Source organism: Agelaius phoeniceus, chromosome 2, assembly GCF_051311805.1.
Source record: "Agelaius phoeniceus isolate bAgePho1 chromosome 2, bAgePho1.hap1, whole genome shotgun sequence".
NCBI lineage: Eukaryota > Metazoa > Chordata > Aves > Passeriformes > Icteridae > Agelaius > Agelaius phoeniceus.
This window is the reverse complement of record NC_135266.1, coordinates 14258528-14277426: the sequence shown is the minus strand read 5'-3', so window position 1 is coordinate 14277426 and position 18899 is coordinate 14258528. Positions and strand designations below refer to the sequence as shown.

Here is an 18899-nt window from a genome sequence, read left to right as displayed (position 1 = left end):
ATACATCTATAAACCTGACAAGAATCAGCATCCAGAGACTGCTCCAGCTCCTGTCTGCAGTCTCTGAAGTTTTCAGCTGAAGTATAGTGAAAATGAGTTTCTGCAGTGCTGGATCCTAACCAGAGAGGAGAGTGGGTACTGCAGGTTTTCAGTCAGGAATCTTCAACAAAAAGCTACAACAAAAAAAAACCATCCCTTGCTTTTATTTGATAAAAGCATCTGTAGGAACTGTCTGTGTGAGGATGGTAAGAAACTTGTTATTTTCCCTGGCACTGGGAGAGCAAATGAAAGCTTCCAGCAGGCAGTTTTGCTAATAGGAATTGATTTAGTGGTAGAAGTGGTCTCTGTTCCATCCTGGGGATGCCAGCTGGGGAGGGGTCACCCTCTGCAGCTGAACTCACATCCAGCCCAAGTGGGTGCAGAAAGGAGAACCCAAGGGACTCAGACTGGGCATAGACATCCAGCACCTTCCCTCTCCCTCCAAGGTGACAAAGTTGGAGTTGAAATGACACAGCAGCAGCATCTTTGTAGCAGATTGAAGTAACCCTGGAAGAGACTTGTCTGCTCCTTGGTATGTGCTTTTACAATATTCATTAGAAAGAGGCCCAAATTACAAAATATGGATATCAATCTGGCCTGCCCAGTGTGTCATGACCTAGATGTACTAGCCTGAGAAGATGAAGTTAGACAATATAAATTCCTGGGCAGGATTTGCATTCATTTCAAGGCATCTGAACTTGGAGCTGGTTGGGAGGAGGGCTGAGGCATGAATGAGTGATTTCCCTAAGAAATAGCTCCTGACAAACATAGAGAGGGCCAGAGGAGCTGCTCCAGCTACAGGAGCATCCAGCAGCCTCTTCTGAAGTGGAGGGATACTGAAGGAGGAAGAAAAAATAGATCTTTCTGGGAAAGGAGGAGAGTTCCTAAGGACATTTCATGAGGCCAGGTAGCTGAAGGGGTAGCCAGCTTAGATCAGTAACTCTGATAAACTGTACACAGTCCTAACAGCATCCTGAAAAACCCCTCTCAGGTCTCTTCCCTTGACTCAGTGGGTCTTCACAAAGAAAGAGAAAAGCCTGAGCATTTCTTGTAGCTTCATTTCAGGGTTTAGCCCAGGCATGACTGCAAAGCAGCTTATTGTTTGTTCAACAGCACAGCAGGAATTTCTTTCTCTCTCCAACAGAAAGAAGGTAGCTAGGATCCAGGAGAGGAGCAGAGATATTCTAAATACATAGGAAAGGGATAAATAAAAAGATCAGGAATTTTGTCTGAAACTAGGAGTTAAAAGGAGCAGATATACTGTCCTCTGTGGATGTGCACTGCTGAAACCACAGCAGCCCAATTTCCAACAGGGTTTTCATAACACTACCACAATACTCAACTATTAATAGAAGCAATTCCTATCTGGACTGATGGGAAAATATCACAACACAGATGATTTCATTGATTCTCACCTTGAGAAAAGGTGTGAAAATTAACCTCATCAGGGTCAAGGAAGAGCAACTTTTCAAGCCTCTCCTTATTTGTCCACTTCCTAAAAGCAAGTCCTTTCCCTTGGTCTCACCTCCTGCACGAGTCTGCTTTTCATCTCACACCAAACCCAACCACGCTCGGCTCTTGCTGGCTCAGAGGGGAGCAGAGGAACTGAGGCAGTTTCTGTATCCCTCAGGATCCTGAGCTCTGAGTCTGTCTGTAGGCAGTAAGTAGAAGGATGCTTCATTTGGTTTTCCACCTTTGCAAGAATTTAAAAACCTGCTGAGATCACAATTTGCCATCATTTGACACTGCTCCCACTGTCTTCAATGAATCCTGGCTCAGGCACCCAGTGAATCAAAGATTCTGTGCCATTTCTCTCCAAACCTCAACATCTCTCCCCCAAGGCAGGTAGTGCTTCCCAGAGCTGTTTCCTCCTCTTTCTCAAGGAATCCCAGCACATCAGCTCCACCTCTCTGCAAGGTTCCTCAAGAAAGTTCTTTTGGATAAAACATTGGCCCCTATAACTGCAAATGAAAGACAAATTCAGCAGATAAATGAGCTCAATATTATTTTATTGTAATTTAAACAATCATTTTTGAAGTGTGTAAGAATATATAGAACCTGTAATCAGAGCCAAGAGATGTCACTGAATAATACATGACATGATATAAATTAAGGAAAGAATGATTATATGTAATAAAAAGAATAAGAAATTTCTTCTTGCAGGAAGGATAGGAACCACATTATTGCTGAGCAGAGAGTGATAAAAATCATCTCCTTATGAATAAAGCAATGGGAAAAGGAAATGCCAGAGAGAATGGAAACGACCAAGGAAGGCTTGGCCAGGACTTAGTAAGCAAAGCCAGGGGCTTATAACTCTTCCCAACAGAGCAGTGCAGTGATGCTCACAAATAATTTATTCCACAACCAATGTATAAACTACTGATGAGTATTTTTTTGTTTTTCAGAGGTTTTTACTTCCTACAACTTCCTGGCTGATAAAAAAACCTGGCATAATGATGAGCTGAGTCGTGTATGGAGAGGGAATTGCGAGCCAGCAGGAGAGCAGCTTCCCTGTGCTGCAGTTCCCCTGTGTGAGGGGTCCTGGCACAGAGCATTAAAGCCTCTCCAGAGCCATGTTGTGCTGTTCCACCCACAGATTTACCTCATTCTGAGTCAGCTGAGGGGTTAAAAGTGCATTCATTCCATGGAAATTCAGGCCTCCACCATCTCCTATATTGAGCAGCTATATAATGAAAGAAATTGCCTGTGTCCAACCACCCACAGCAAGGTAATCACAGAATCATCAGCCACCAGGGTGGGATGAGAGCTCTAAGAATGTGGCAGCCTGGCAGCACCAGCACTCAGAAGCTTCTAGCTTGTAAGGACAGTATTTATTACTGCCTGGCCCTCAAAAGCTTGTGTCCCCAAGGAAAGCATAGCAGACTATAACTTGTACCCTTTAAACCAGAATTAGTGATGGTTGAATAGAAGTTCCTATAGAGTTGAACAACTTCTCACCCAGCTTTGAGGAAGAAGATGAGAAATATAAAAATGTGCCATGCTGAGGACAGAGCAGCAAATAACTGTGCCTCCTGTCCTGTGGTCTGAACCTCCACTGCCTTGCAGAACGAAAAGCAAGGTGGTGCCCGTACTCCAGATAAAAATTCTGCCACAAAAGTGAATTGCAGGGTGAGATTTGGTAGACCAAAGAGGTGTTTTCTGCAAAATCTAGTGACTGCCCATAGTGCAAGGGGGCAGAGAATCAGACATTCATCAACTGGGCTTGAGAACTTTTACTGGAAATCACACAAAATTAAGTTCCTGTTTAAAACAAACCATGATGCTTCCAGGGTAGATCTATAGATAAAAATGTGCCTTCAGCTTGAGAATGAGCAAAGTGCAAAAATCACTTTTGCATCAGTTTCATTATCTTCTTAAATCCACTCACCGTGATGACCCTCCTATCCCATAATATATCAGCCCTACACAAATATTTCAGCATAAGTACAAAACCCTTCCAATTGCTTTCTTCCTGCAGCCAGCAGGAGAAAATAACCTTATTATGTTGCAGCTTGGGCTGGGAGTGGGAAGCAGAAGGGCTGCAGTGCTGACTGAGGAAGAGCTGGGTCAGCAGCCTGAGCTGGCACCACGCAGGGCTCCAGCTCTCCTGCCTGGGTGGAGAGAAGTTCCCCAAATCCCAATACAGCATTTTGCAATAAGCAAAGGGTTTGTTGCCTGGGTTTTTGTTTTTTTTTTTTTTTTTTCAGTGCTGTGACTTCTGAAGAGGGAGAAATGCCCCATTAATCTGGAGAGAAATTATGTTACCACAGCAATTTAGCATGCAGGATTGATTTCTAAATGAAAAAATAGACAGTCTTAACATCATGTCTAGAGACATTTCATGTACAATACATACTTCTCCATACTTTCTTCATTATAAAAATTAGTTCTTTCAACTTCTCCAGCTACCATCCTGATGGCTGCAAATCCATTTTTCCTCCATTATCTGTTTACAGTGTAGCATGTCCAGCAGACTGTCTCATAATGTTTTTCCAATTAACAACAACAACAACAAAAAAACCAGCATTAACACCTGCATCTTGCCTCATAAATTCATCAAGTCTCTAGATTCAGCTGTGATCTTCCCTGGCATCTGTGAGTTTGGGGTCAGTTTTCCAGCTGCTCTCACTTTCTTGGGGCAGCCATTGCAAAACCCTCCCAGCTGGCACTGGTGTAAGGAGAGTAATGGAGAGTTTCCAGTGAATGAAACTTCAGAGTTTATAGTTTCTTATTTTGGACAGAATTTATAGTTTGTTAGTTGTTACAGAGTAGTCTAGACAAAAACAATTCTGACTAAAAATAATCATCTTCATTAGAAAATTCAATTCCATTTAGAAAATTCGATTCTATGAAGGTGATGTTGCACATCCAAGAAAATTTCTAGGAAACAAAAAAGCTTTTTTGCCCACTTCAAGTGAGGACTTGCAATCTTAAACCTTACAGTCACAGAGATGCATGAGCTCAGAAAAGTACCTTGCAAATTCTACTTCCTCTGAGGTGACTGAGACTTTCATTTAAAAGATATGAAGAAAGCTTGGAAATTGTCTTTTCTTAGCAGTATTTACAGATCTTTTTAAAACTCTATCTGTTTCTTCATGGTTGGCTTGCAAGTTAGAAACATTGAGAATACCTTGCTGAATAATAAATATTAATACAGATATTAATTTATTTAAACTGTTTTGAAAGACTCAGTGTCATATCATGCCTAATGAGACCTATTCATCACTTCTTGAAATTTTGAATCTTTTTAAATACCCATGATCTTGATAACCCTCTGCTGGTTTTCTTCATCTCCACTTCCTAAAAATTTTGGGTACAATTCTGTTCATAAAGCCCAGTATATCAAAGAGAGAACAAACCAAGTTTAATAGGTGATTTATCCTTCTAATTTTTATTTTGCATTTACCCGGTCTCTTTCAGCAGAGATCTCAAAATATTTTATAGAGCATATTAGGTGATAGATAAATTACACCTGATAACATGCCAGGAGGTAATACAGTTAGATAAACAGAAATATAGAAAATTTAATTGTGAAAGATCAAATAAAAACTGATTTTTAAAACCAAGCAGGTCCACTAAAGGGTCCTAACTATGGTTCCTGCAATTTACTCTATGACATATGTCAAGCCTGATTTGCAGCTGCCTTCATCTTTGTGTAATTATTTAGTGCAGTGCAAGACAAGTATAAAACAGGAGTAAAACTGGTGCCAAATCAAAGTAGCACAGGTATGAAAGGATGAACAAGGGAGAAGAAAATGCAGAATCCCTAAATTCTTGTCCATCCTGACCAGCTGGTCTCTGGTTCATTAACTCTCTTGTTTACCTACCAGAATAAATAATAAATTTTGTAGTACTCTGTTGACAAAAGGGTTGGCTAGTTATCATTTTGCTGATGGATGGCTCTGCAGCAAATTAAATCATTATAGGTGTACTCTAGGTGTCATACCACTTTTTCCTTCTGGTTTTTCAGCAATGACATGTAGGTAGAATTCAGATTCGGATTTATTTTTTAGTGTGTTCTATATCAGGTAGCTAAAATCTGGGTCTTAAATTTGACAGAATTCTCTTAAACATAAGTTTATATCACATACATAGATATCTGAACTCTCACATCTTGTTGCATAGGCCTCACTTGAGACTTGTACCATGACAGACAATATTAAATGCAACTTAGCTTGAACAAATTATAGAAAGTGTAAGGTAACATTAAAATACCTCTCACTGAAATACAAAGTTACTAATTTAGCAAACTGCTTCTCATAGCATTATCCCTTCTTGTCACCAGATGTTCCCCACCAACACTTCAGAACACACTCATTCTCAGTAGGGACTAGCAATTTTATATTAAAGCATTAAGAGGCAGTCACTAGACCCACTATATTTTGGGTCCATCCTACCTAGAAATGAACTAGAAATGTGATATTGGGAAGATATTTTTGTGGCTAATGCATAAGCTACATAATAAAACACTGGTGAGGAGGAGGAGATCTGATGATACTTTTTGTTTTCACTAAGCACAAAAACTTTTAGCTCTACTCCAGTTCAGATGTAAATATTTTATTTTGACAGAAAATGCTTATGTTTTGAAGCAGGTTGGCTGGGTTTCACTGTAATGGTACATTCCCCTGCTGTGAGATTTTGGTCCATGCCCACCTTTGGTTGGGATATTTTTCCTGAGCAGTCCCACCTCCCCTCTTACAAAACAGCCTTTCCCCACTACTTGCAACACCTACATTTGGCTCCAGCTGGGGTAAATACTGACAGTAACATTTCCAACAGCCTAAAAAAATTTAGAAAACATATCATTCAGAAACTGTATTTATGCCCATTTTATTGTTTCCCTATGAGAATTATTTCTTTAATGTTGATTTTTTTTTTTACAGGATAAAAGCCCATATTAGGAAAAAAAAAACCTTAAGTTTTCATTGAGGTCTAACCTTATGTCTCCCAAAAATGAAATCAAAATAGAAAGACAAAATATTCCTTTAAAAATAAAAAAATACCAACAAGCAAAACAAAGCAGGATTTTTTTAAATCACAAAACCAGAAAAGACACTGCAAGTCACTTTTAAAATAACAGCAACACTAGCTCATTCTGCTGAATATGATATTAAAAAATCTGTTTTAAAGCATAAATGGTAAGATACCAGGCTAAGTGTTTTTACAGTGATTCTGTGACTAAAGTGCTTTTCGTGGTACTGTCCATGCAAAGACCTCACAGCAATTTTCCAGCACTGATGCGCTAACTCCCCTGACATTGACAAATACACTGCTGTCCTCTTTAGCAGTTATGGGAGCTGAGTCACAGAATATAAAGTCTCTCACAGGAGGCTTTACAAGAAGCCAAAGTTCCCTAGGTGTGTCAGTTCTGCAACTCACCAAGCAGGCAATCTCCTGCACCCTGCAGGTGCCAGGTTCCAAATCCCCAGCTGTACCTTCAGCAATGTGGGTCTCACACACCTCCCTCCCCCTCTGTGACACAGGCTTTTTCTGCAGCCCCCATCACCTCTGCCTTGTCAACACCTCCAACCTAAATATCCTTATTTTTCCCACTATAAAGTGTGCCTGGACACAATTCTAGAAAGGTCTAGATGAAGGATTTCATGTGCTCTACTTGAAAGCCACCCTCAGCTGCAGACCTGACTAAGACACCCAACTGCTGTGTCCTTACACCTGGTGCTTCTTCCCAAGCTGTTGTGTTTTGCTCCACATGCTCCTTAACATCCAGTTCCCTCCCAAAGCATCTCCATCCCCTCACTCCAATTCCCACTCTAGTTGTCTGGAGAGGGTGTGGGAGGGTAAAGACAGGGAGGAAAAAGAAAGTCTGCAGTTCAACAGACCCCGAGATACATTCATGCTGCAGTGAGAAATGGTGTTATCCTCGCTTTCCCCACCTCCCCTCCTCTCCTCCCTCACATCTACTCCCCTGCCTATGATCTGTATTTCTCTCACAAAGGTTTGACAATCCTTTCTCAGGGCAAGAGGAGGAGCCATGTGTGGCTCCCATGTGGGGGAGTGAGTGGTGCAGGAGCTCACAGCCCTCTCTCTCCCCAGCCCCAGGCCAGGGCTGCTCCCCCATGCCCTGCCCAGGGTCCTCCCAGGCAGGGGCTGTGCCTCTACTCCTGTACATCAGAAGCCTGGTGTGTTTGGGAGCACATGGGGAAAATGCAAGCTGAAGAGGAAGCAAGCCCTTCAGCTTGGCTCAAATGCAGTTTTCAATGCTTAACCTTTTTAAATGGCATCAGCACTGCACCACAATTAGTTTTTAATATATCACTGCCTAAAACCATGTATCTTCATTCCAAGTATTATTTACTGTAGAAAACATCTTATGATGACCTGCCACCACAGCTGAAATACATCCACATCTGAAATACATTCCAGTATTAATTAATTTATTCATTATCATAAAATTTCATAGTCAACTATTTTCATCATGCTGTCAACAGCCTGTGTACACAAGCTGGGGAGTACACACACCTTGTTTGAGGTAACACTGGTTTGCATAAATCACAATTAGGCAATAATCACAGTGAATAATAACTAGAATTCACAGTACAGCACATTCATCTTAGGGAAAATGAGAGTGACCAGGGTGGGAAAAAGACTCCAAGATCAAAGATCTTTTTTGTGCTGATAGCAGAGGCTGGCAGATGAGAAATACAATGAACCCAAAAGGTACAAGCTACAAGCAACTAAATTTCCCATTGGTTCTTGTAAGCAATGTATGATAGGTAAAACCCCATTGGAGACATGTTTGAAGCATATTAGGAAATGGGGAGAGGGACAGCTTCAATTAGGTGAATCTTCCTGGTCCATGCCTTGTTTTCCACAAAGGCAGCTAGAAGTGTTGGAAGTGAGCTGTGGAACAGCCCTTCATACCAGAAAAACATACAGCAAAACAATGTTTCTCATCCCCTTATTGAAAAGAAACTACAAACCAGAGTTCCTCCTCAAGGCTTCCTAGCGGGGCAGTGGGAGCTCCTTTTCTCCTGCTCAGTTTAGCAAAACATGCAGGAAAGGGATGTGATAATCCCCTGGCGACATTTCACTTAACACTTCTCTGGGAGGCAATAATTCCTGTGTGCCACAGGAACCAGAGTAATGGAAGCAGGCTCTGTCTCAGAGAAGTGTGTTAATGTACTTGCAGCACATAAAGGACATTATTATGAGCCTAATCCAAGTTTTGATGAAAGCACTGTAAAGCTCTTCTAAGGCCTTGGTGACATTAGGCACTTTCACTTAGAGCAGGTGCTGTTTGGCAGCCCTGAACAATGAGAGGCTCCAAACCAAAGAAAACCCAGGCCTGACCCAGGGACCAGATATCCAGATGGATTCCATACACTGAGGTAAGTGAGACACATCCTCCATCCCTTACCTGCAGGGTGAGCACAACAGTTCTGGCCTCAGTAAATAAGCAAATGTAAGCACATAGACACAAACACAAAAGTAATAAAGGGTCACATTGGAGCTTTTCTGTATTAGGGCTGTAGAAGGAATTTCATTTGCTAATTCACAAGAGAAGGCTGGGAGCATAAAGCTGGGGAACTGAGCCCTATCCCTTCCTTTTTTTGACAACTTATGTCCTCCCTAGACATCCCATGGCTCATCCACCTTGTAGGCACAGGTTCTCTCCATCTTCTTTGTGCACCTAACATCAAGTTTTCTTCCAAGCTGGCTTCTCTTCACCACTACTGAGAGCAGTGCTTACTGCAGCCCACATGCTAACATATCCTTATACATTTTTAAGGGCTGTTGTGAACTAAGACATGTTTCATGAAGAGATGGAGAAACTAAGAGAGAGCAGGAAAATGGGGCTAACCAGGGCTGAAAGTGTTAAAATATCAATACGAAAATGTATCTGTAATTATGGCTTTTGCTGCTTTTAGCTATCATTTCAGAAAGAGCAATAATGATGGACACCACCTTTGTACCTCAACTCCTCAAAGGCAACTTGTCCTCACGACTTTGCCACTGCTGCATGAATAGGAGATGCTTCCTAAGCAGAGAAGGAAGGCAGAGTAGCTCTGCATGGGACTGTGCCCAGTGATTTAGCTGCAGAGCTGCCACTCATTTTGCCATGTTGCTGTAGAGAAGCTAATTAGCCCCACTGAGAGTCAAGCTTTATTAGCCTCAGTGCATGTTTGTTAACCTTGTCTCACCATCAGGGACAACACTCGGCCAGCACAGGCCAAGGGTCTGTGCACCAGGCGCCTGCACAGACACGCCGCATGTTGTGGCTCTGTCCCTGGTGCTGTGCTCTGCCCCAGTGTCTCCAGTGCCATGGCCAGGTGGGGAAAGTGGGGGCATGATTCACCCTGCTCCCCATTTCTTTCCCCCAGGCAAACATTGCAGAGGCCCTGCTCCAGCTGAGCAGAAACAGCACTCTGCCCTCCAGCTGCTGCCCACCACAGGAGTAACCACCAATACACTTCTGGTACAGCAGTGCAGCTTCAGCTTTGGAACTAAGCTGATGCTCATTCTCAGTAAACACTGTCACCAGGCATTTGGCACCTACAGTCCTGCTGCTTCAGCTGCACTTTAGGCCCAAAGTGCCAATGTCACTACAAGCAGGACTGAGGATACCTGGGGATGGACCACACCTTGAGGCACCTTGGCCTGAGCCTGTCTCTCCACACAGGATGTGGGAAGAAGCCACACATCCATGGCAAGGCACCCAGGGTGCTCAAGCTTGTGGATTGCTCAGGGGCTGCAAGTGCCCAGTTCTGGAGCAAATGTGGAATGTGTGTGTGCATGGAGATTAGGTCAGATGATGACTTTAGGCTCTCATCCTACAAAGGGAGAAAACAAAACAATATTCTTAATCTGAAGAGAAGAAAATAACGGAAACAATTTGGTTTCCAAATTGTTCCAAATTGGAATGACACAGAATTTCTGGGCCACAGACAGGAATCAAAGCTGCCTTGAGTCCTTGCTTAACTCTTGTATTACAATCCCAGCCTTCCTGCTCCAAGCATCCTTTTGCTTACTACTGAGAATAGGAACTAAGGTTGTGCATCATCTTTAACAAAAATGCCTCAGATGATCCAAGGCACTGGGAATGAGTTCCTTAAGCCTTTTGGCTGGACCCCACAAGCTCATTTCAGTTGTGGAGCATTTCTGGAGTGTGTTGCTCTTCTGTACTGAAACAGATCAGGACCTGGGCACAAAATTCTCTCCATGGCACCCTAAGCTCCAGGTCTGCCCATGGCCTGCCTTCTCCAGCCATCCCTGAGCTCCACTGAGCACATCTCTGCAGTGACTCTAGCAGGCACACACTGTCTCTATGGCAATGAGAGACAGGAAGAGCCTGGGAAAGATGCTGCAGAAAGGACTGTCTGGCACCAGGAGGAGACAGCAGAATGTGCAGGAGACCAGAGCAAAACATTCCCTGCAGGCTGAGGAAAGTGATGTGGCCACGGGATGACAATAAAGAACCCAAAGGAAAACAGCAATAAGTGTCAGTTTGCTTCAAGTCAGGTTTTCCTTACCATAAATGTTTTCATTACCTTTTATTTATAAGGGATTAAATTTTAACCACACAGTACTGTAAAAAGTGCTTACTGCACACCACCCAGCTCAATCTCCATCAGACTCCTGAAAACTGTGAAATGTAACCTTTCCAGCTCTCTAGTGCAGAACTGCACTGCATGTTATGTACTTTTTTGTGGCACAGGAAGGGTTATTATGAAATAACAAGTGCTGCATAAGAGTACTCTCAGGTGCTCTCTGTATTTGTGTCAGGCTTTTCCCTCTTTGGAAGAACTGCAGTTAAAAAGCATTACATTAGCATAAAAACCATATTTAACTAAAAACATAACTACTATTATAACTGATGATTCAGAACAGGAAAGGAAAGAAAGTAAGACTTCTAATTCACTCTTACCTATTTATTGTTTCCTTTTTAACACTTCATTCAGACAGGAGCAGTGAAATGGCCTTGCCAGGCTCAGTCTCTGTTTATAGCTACCTTTCAGTACTCAGGTACTAGTGCCTTCTTGCCTCATATACAAGAATAAAGGAAGTATGTTGAAAAATGTACATGTTTTAATTTTGTCAGGATTTGACGTGTCACTAGAGAAAAATGCAGCAAAAGTCTATAAGTTTCTGCTTCTGCTATAGACCAAACTACTGATCATGATCAAGACAATATGACAGGGATTATTAGTCACATTAATTGTTGCAATTCATACTCACAAATTGGTTTTAATCCTGCATGTAGCTATTTGCTTTCAAAATCCAATAAAACAGAAAGGTCAATTTTTTACTTAAATCGCTAAAAAGAAGTTATCTACAAAAGCTGCTGAATTTCATCTCTGTAATTTCAGGGGACACATTAAGAAATAGGGCAAATTTTTACTTGCACCAAGTAAATTAAGAAGAAATGCAGCATGTATTTGCAGGCTTATTCACCCGTGCTGTACCCCTACTGCATGCTCTTTCACAGCCACCTATTCTCTACAAGTGGGTAGGAGTGAGGGAGAGAGTGGGAAGAATGAAATATTGGGACAAGAAGTATGTAATCCTGAAGTCACTGGAGAAATCAATACATTGGTAGTATATCCAAGTTCCATACTTGTGTGTAAACAAAAGACCAGGATGTATATATAAATCTGCATATGGTATATGGGACTTCTGAAACAACTCCCTGAGACATAGATTGCTGCCCTACTGCTGTGCTTTTCAAAACTCACATCTTTTCTGAGAGAGAAAATGTCTGCACCTAGCAGATTCTAACTTTGTGTGGGTGTGTAACCGACTTGGTTACCAAAGAAACTAGTTCATGTTCTACACCACTGAAAACTAATATTACTATCAGAATAAATAATTGGAAGGAGAGGAAAGGAGAGGGAAAGGGGAAAAAAATAAAAGAGAGAGAGAGAGAGAATTACTGCACTGCAGATTTGTAACAACCAATTAATGGCCAGGGAGAGAAATGCCATAGCCTCTGTCACAAAATTTTCAGTCTCCCTACACCAACCAAACAAGCCTTTGCTTTCAACGCAAATATTTCAAACCCAAGCCTACACTGCTGTGTTCACGCACCACTGCACTGCCTACACGACGTGTTTTCTGCATAAGTGAAGGAAAGTTGCAGACATCTTGTACTGTTGCCAAGACACTCTGACACTTGCTCAGAGACACTCTGCTGCTGCCGCTGCTGCTCAGGAATCCTCTGACTCCCTGCACTCCAGTGCCGCACCTGGGCACTCCCCGGCTGCCTGCACCTCCTGCCTTGCTTTTCCAGCTGTGGAAGGTGAACAAAACCCCAAAGAGCAGAACCGGACCATTTTTTTGGGGCAGAAATACTTTATTAGTTCATGCTCGCTGTGCTGGCAGGGTAACACCCATATGCTTAACGCAGCCTCACGCCAGCACCACCAGCTGCTTTTTTCAGGGATTTTTGGCCGGTTTTCCCAAAGTGCCGCACCAGTGCTCTGCCCGTGTCCGGCGGCAGCTCCTGCGCGGTGCCGTGTCCCGGCGGGGCGAGGCGGGAGCGCCCGGCAGCGCTGCCCGACACCGCCGCCCCGCGGCCCCGCCGCCTCCCGGGCTGCTCGGAGCGCCGGGAGCTGCCGGAGCTGCCCGGAGCTGCCCGGAGCTGCCCGGAGCTGCCCGGTGTGAACGGAGTGCCCGGACCTGCCCACAGTGCCCGGAGCTGCCCACAGTGCCCGGAGTGCCCAAAGCGCGGGAGTGCCCGGAGTGCCCGGAGTGCACGGAGCGCTGGGAGCTGGCCGGGGCGCCGAGAGCTGCCCGGAGTACCCGGTGTGCCCGGAGTGCCCGGAGTGCCCGGTGTGCCCGGTGTGCCCGGTGTGCCCGGAGTGCCCGGAGTGCCCGGTGTGCCCGCAGCTGCTCGGAGCTGCCCGGTGTACCCGCAGCTGCTCGGAGCTGCCCGGTGTGCCCGGAGTGCCCGGAGCGCCCGGAGCACCCGGAGCCGCCCGCGCCACCCTTCCCGCGTTCCCCTCTCGTCCCGCGGGGAAGGCGGCAGAGGAGCACTGGGAGCCTACAGCGGGTCTGAGGCGAGGGAAAGGGAAGCAGAGGAAAGGAGAGCAAGGAAGAGCGGAATATTCGGGATCTGATATGGACGTAGCACACAAGTCACCTCGTGCCCGGTAGAGGCGGGGATGCGGCCCCGTCACACGGCCAGCTTTGGCCGAGCGCTCCCCAGAGCCAGCGAGCCCCTTGCAGGCTCCTTCCAAGAACTGGAGGCAAGGGGACCCCCACAACATCGCAGTCAGTGTAAATGGAAGGCGCTGTTATCCTCGTAAGAATTAATCGACTCCTTCTTTTCCCAGGTAATCCTCTGTTTACAGTCTGTGGCTGATGCATCAGCGGGCTGGTGGCATCCCCAAAGAACGCTAAAAGCAGCAGAGACTCAGCAGCAGCAAATGGAAGAAATTACAAAGCTTTACCAAGAGACACTGGAGCTTAGCAATCACCCTCGACCCTGAACAACACCTTACTGAAGGTTTCCCTTTTTCATTACCTTTTTTCTCACATCTGTGAGTTTGATTGTACTAAAGCCTGGCCACTTTTCATATCCTACTCTCTTTTCTCTATCAAGCTGCAGCTAGTTTCACCTTTGCCCAGGTCATTCCATGCCACCTGGACCTCTGGCTACAGATTAGTGACCCAGGCATTAGTGTCACTTATCTTGATTTTCTCTTTCACTCAGAGGATCTCCCAGCCCTGACAAGAAGACAGATAACAAATTTCAGAAGCCAAAGCTGAGTTCACCCTCCTTACTGCAGCTGTTCTCCACTCAAACCCTTTCCTCCCATACTTTTACCCAGACAAAATTCTGCTTCCTTGCTCTCAAATATGAGTCTTCAGGCAGTCAGACATAGCAGTGAGGGAAGGGCAAAGTTTGATGTGCAAGAGGGTGTACAGCTATGTTACTCCTGAGTCTTTTCTTTAAATCTTCTTTCCTCTCATTCCAGTCACAGCAAGATTCCAGCACCTACAGCAAAAGACACAGGGTCTGGCCTCCAGGGAACAGACTCATTCCATATGCAGCTCTGATTCCTTCCTTAATTGACCCTGGACACCTAAAAAGGAATGGCTTAATCCTAAAAAAAGCTAATGTGTCAGCATGCAAGTAAAATGTATCTTTACACTAAGGCCAAATTAATGTCATTTTGGGACCTGAATTTAGGTCCCAAACTGAACATTTCAGTGCCTGACTCTGCAACATGAATGCTCTTTAATACATATCTGCATATAAATTCTGGAATGGGGCTGGGGGTGGGGCAGGGGCAGATGTCTCTATAGCAAATGGCTTCCCACCCCCACAGGAGTCCCTGAATGCATTATCATCAGAGGACCCACTGAGAGATCTGAAGACTTAATATACAGGCTTTGACCTCACAAGCTGAGGAGGAAACTTTTCAAGGGAGAATAAAACACTCCCTTTTCTGTGATTGTCACTAGTCTTCTCTGGCAACAGAAGAGACACAGGAACACAAAGAGGGGTGATGTATGGTGATGGTGAAAGACATTTCTCCCTGTTCATTTTCCACTCCTGTAAGTAATGTGTTCCTTAAGACCAGGATTCATCCTCTCACTGTTTTATCCTGCCTGCTGGTCCCAGTTCCCCTCTGCACCATTATTCTCCATCAACTGCCTAAGATTTCTGTATCTTCATGCACCTCTCTTCCTCTCCATTTTAGTCAGGACAATTCACCTTCCATCATATCAGAGAAGGATGCATTAAAAGAAAAAGATAAAGAAACCCAGGAAAACAATCCCCCTGAACTTCGCAGAATTGCCAGGGACCAGAGCAGCCCCTGGCTTCCAAAAAAAGCAATTGCAAAGCCCCAAACTGAGCATGCTAAATACAGTGTGGTTTAAGCAGCCATCTCTTAGGAACCATCTGCTTAGCATGTGCAAATAGTGACTTTGGAGATTATTATGATTTACTGAATTTTGGAAGGATTTTACAGGAACAGCAAGAGAAGGCTCTAAGTATACTGTGACATAAGTATTACAGAATAATGAAACACTGATTTTAGTTTTAGGAATAGAATTCATCTCCCATGAACCAAAATGTAAGCTTGCAGCAGCCTTGAGGGAAAAAAAAATTACTCTTAATGATTTCCTCAAATGTACAGTAAATTTCATTGAAATATAGAACAGTCTTTCCTTGTATGATATTCCCATGCAGTCAAAATAAAGTGTGTGCTCTCAGGTGCAAAGCCAAACTCAATTAGTATTATACACAAACCAGAATATACCCTGAATGCTGATCAGAGGCAGGCTGATGATTCATACTGCCATGGTCTGCACATTCGGATTTGCAAGGAAAGCCAGTGTATAGCTTGATAAGGGGTTTTGATCCAAAAATAGGCACAGATGTGATTTTAAACATTTGCCTTAGAAAATTAGGTTTAGACACTCTGCTTTAATTGTGTGTCATCTAATGCTGATGGGCACTTACCCAGGTAGAACACCAGCTCCTCAATTAAAATGTAAAGCAACATGTAACATTTACAGTAATGTAATTCTATATTCATGAGCAGAAAGAGCTGCTTGGAATGCAGCTTTCATAGAAAGCAAGCCCAAAAACCCTATGAAGATCAAATGTGCATCATACAGTAGCATAATTCCCTGCTTCTCTTTTTATCCCAGAAACATCAGGAACAATTGGAAAATCAAGCCAGACCTATGAAAAGCATGTAAGAGACAAAGGAATCCGATGTTTTCTTATTTTCAATACACATCTGCTTAATTATCTGATGGTTCTGAACTGAAAATGTATGCCTTAAGAACAACTGACCTCTCTCAAAGACTGCAGGCATTTCACCTGCTCATAAAAGGTACACCTGTGACTTTCTAATGTGGGCTTCTTCCAGCACTGTACAATCATGCTTTGTCATGAGAGACTTTTAGTGCTTAAAAATAAAAACAGTCAGGCTGTTGTCTTACCCTAAATACAGTGCTCTGAGAAACCTTCTCCTACTGTCCTGCATATTCTTTACATGGCAGTGTGGGGTAAGCAAGTAATGGGATATTTTAGGAGCTATTTTATTATGGTTGTGGTACATTTTTAGTGAACATGTGTTAATATAAGGGGTGTAAAAATGGCAAATCCCTTGCATTATGATAATGTAGCTGTTTTGTTTTGTCTGTTGTTTTGCTTCTTAAAGGTCCTAAGAAGCTCCTCTTCTATTTTTCTCCAGATTATAGCCAGTTCCTGTCTTCATCCATGGGTACTTACAGCAATGCAGGGGAAAGATGTTTGTGACAGACAGAAAGGACAGCAGTGCAGAGGTACAGCAGCACAGAGGTACATCCAAACTGCTGACAAACACATCCCTGGTGCATTTTTCTGGTGTTTGTTGAGAGAGCACTGGTGCAGGGCTGTAACAATGCCCATCTGGGATCCATGTTTGTGGGAAGTTGAAAATGGGCTGGTTTAGGAGTAGGTAAAACTCACTTTCCCTTTACAATTCATTCTATTACTTGGCTCATGACAACATTTTAAAACAGTGATAAAACATAACAAGGTGTAATGTTAAGGATGATCTTACAGTAAGGGTTCTGAATAAAACTGCACTGGTTTATCATACTGTTTCCTAAATGCTGTTAAATTGCTGATTATGGTCATTCCACTCCCTGTAAGAGGCACACAACCTTTATCATCCCAGTTTTAAAGATGGGGAAACTGAGGCAAGGAGAGAATAAAAGTGAATTGCCTACAGCAACACAGCATTTGTAGAACCTGATTCCAGCAGCTTTCAGTCCTTGGTCTGTCATCTGTGCTGCATCCTATAAATGATGCAAAACCCCTGTGATATCGTCTAAAATCTACTCAATCTGATACCAGTCCATAAACACATTCTGAAAGACTGGAGAAAAATTACAGGGTTTTTTAAAATGTCCTTTACTGAAGGTCCCTTACTTTATAGCCAACAACACTGTCAATATGACTCAATATGCAATCTAGATGCAGGTGGAATAATGTGACAGAGCAGTATGAAGACAATTCTGAGTCAGTGTGCTGTCCCAAAGCTGTACATCTGTAATATATATTTAGATAATTGTTTTTACTAACAGCTTTAGAGACACAAAGCCTAGCCAAAGGCTGTAAAGGGGATGTAAGTCAGAATATAAAGATGTAAAGCAGGGGAGAAATGGGTTGATCAGGCCTGTCTACACAACTTGGCTGCTCTGCCAGGGACTTCCATCAAACCCACATTTTCTCTTGAAAGAGAGAGTAGATGAGCTAAGAGGGAGCTGTTCACTGTGCTCAGTAATGAGTCTCTCTGCATCCACAAATCACAGGGTATTTTTCTTATACTTCATCAGATGTGGAAGTGTGACATCTAACCTATCCTTTGCCCACATCTTGGAGTCACAGAAAATAATGCTGTCTGGCAGAGTTTCTCAAAGATTCCTAATCCATTCTTCTACACCAAAGTGGGATAGCAATACTTACGTCACACCTTTTACATTTATCCAGCTTGCTTTTAAAACCCACTAGTATTGGAAAGTCTGCACCCTTCTCCACATTACTATTAGAAAAATGTCACCATCAAAAAGCATTTTTAACATCCAACTCAAACATCTCCAGCTTTTATTTAAGCCTATGCAAATATATATAAAATATATATAAAATATATATAAATAAGCATTTACATATGTTCCATAAGTACAGTGTATGTGAATATGTTCACATATACATGTGCATTTATGTGTGCATATGTATATATTTATTCCTAAATCTGAAATCAGATGCTAACCTATTTTAATAGCTCCATGTGTTTTCTTCTGCTTTCACTTGCAACCTACTTCTTTTGCCCATTTTTGTATGAAGGCATATAAACAAAAGAGAAACATTCACACTATTCTAGGAGTTGCACTCTGCCAAAAATCCCAGTATCTCCAGACATATTTACTAAACTCCCAGTTAATGTTTTGTTTTATACTAAAACTTGTCTCTTAAAGCAGTGCTTTACCTTTAAAGTAGAGATTTTATACACTTAACTGTGATAGTTAAATGAAAAATACCTATTTTCTTAAAATAATTTATCCACAAATGAAACTTCTTTTCTATTTTGGTCCCTTGAACCCTGAATATTATAATTCCTTTTCTAGTAGTATTCCAATATCAGAATAATCAGGGTTATTCCAGTAAGAACTTTGAATTGTGCACCCAGGGTAACACATACACAGCAATGCTTCTTCGTTGGCTCACAGACATTTTTCCCAAAGGATACGTTGTTTAAGTCTGTCCTCTTCTTCAGACAAATTCATGTTCTTGATAAAACTTGTGCATTTCCTATTCTTTTTAGAAAGCTGCATCATCCAGTTACCTAATACAGCTGCATTCAGTGAACATCAACCAGACCAAGACACCAAGC

The 18899-nt window shown here is 42.9% G+C and overlaps 1 long non-coding RNA gene across 1 annotated transcript; it reads left to right on the top strand.

The window, feature by feature from the left end:
- The first annotated feature begins 12683 nt into the window (after positions 1-12683).
- LOC143693447 (uncharacterized) lies at positions 12684-17185 on the top strand. Its single transcript, XR_013181142.1, has 3 exons — positions 12684-12796; positions 13833-16352; positions 16716-17185. It is a non-coding gene; the product is annotated as an uncharacterized LOC143693447 (long non-coding RNA).
- The last annotated feature ends 1714 nt before the right edge of the window (positions 17186-18899 follow it).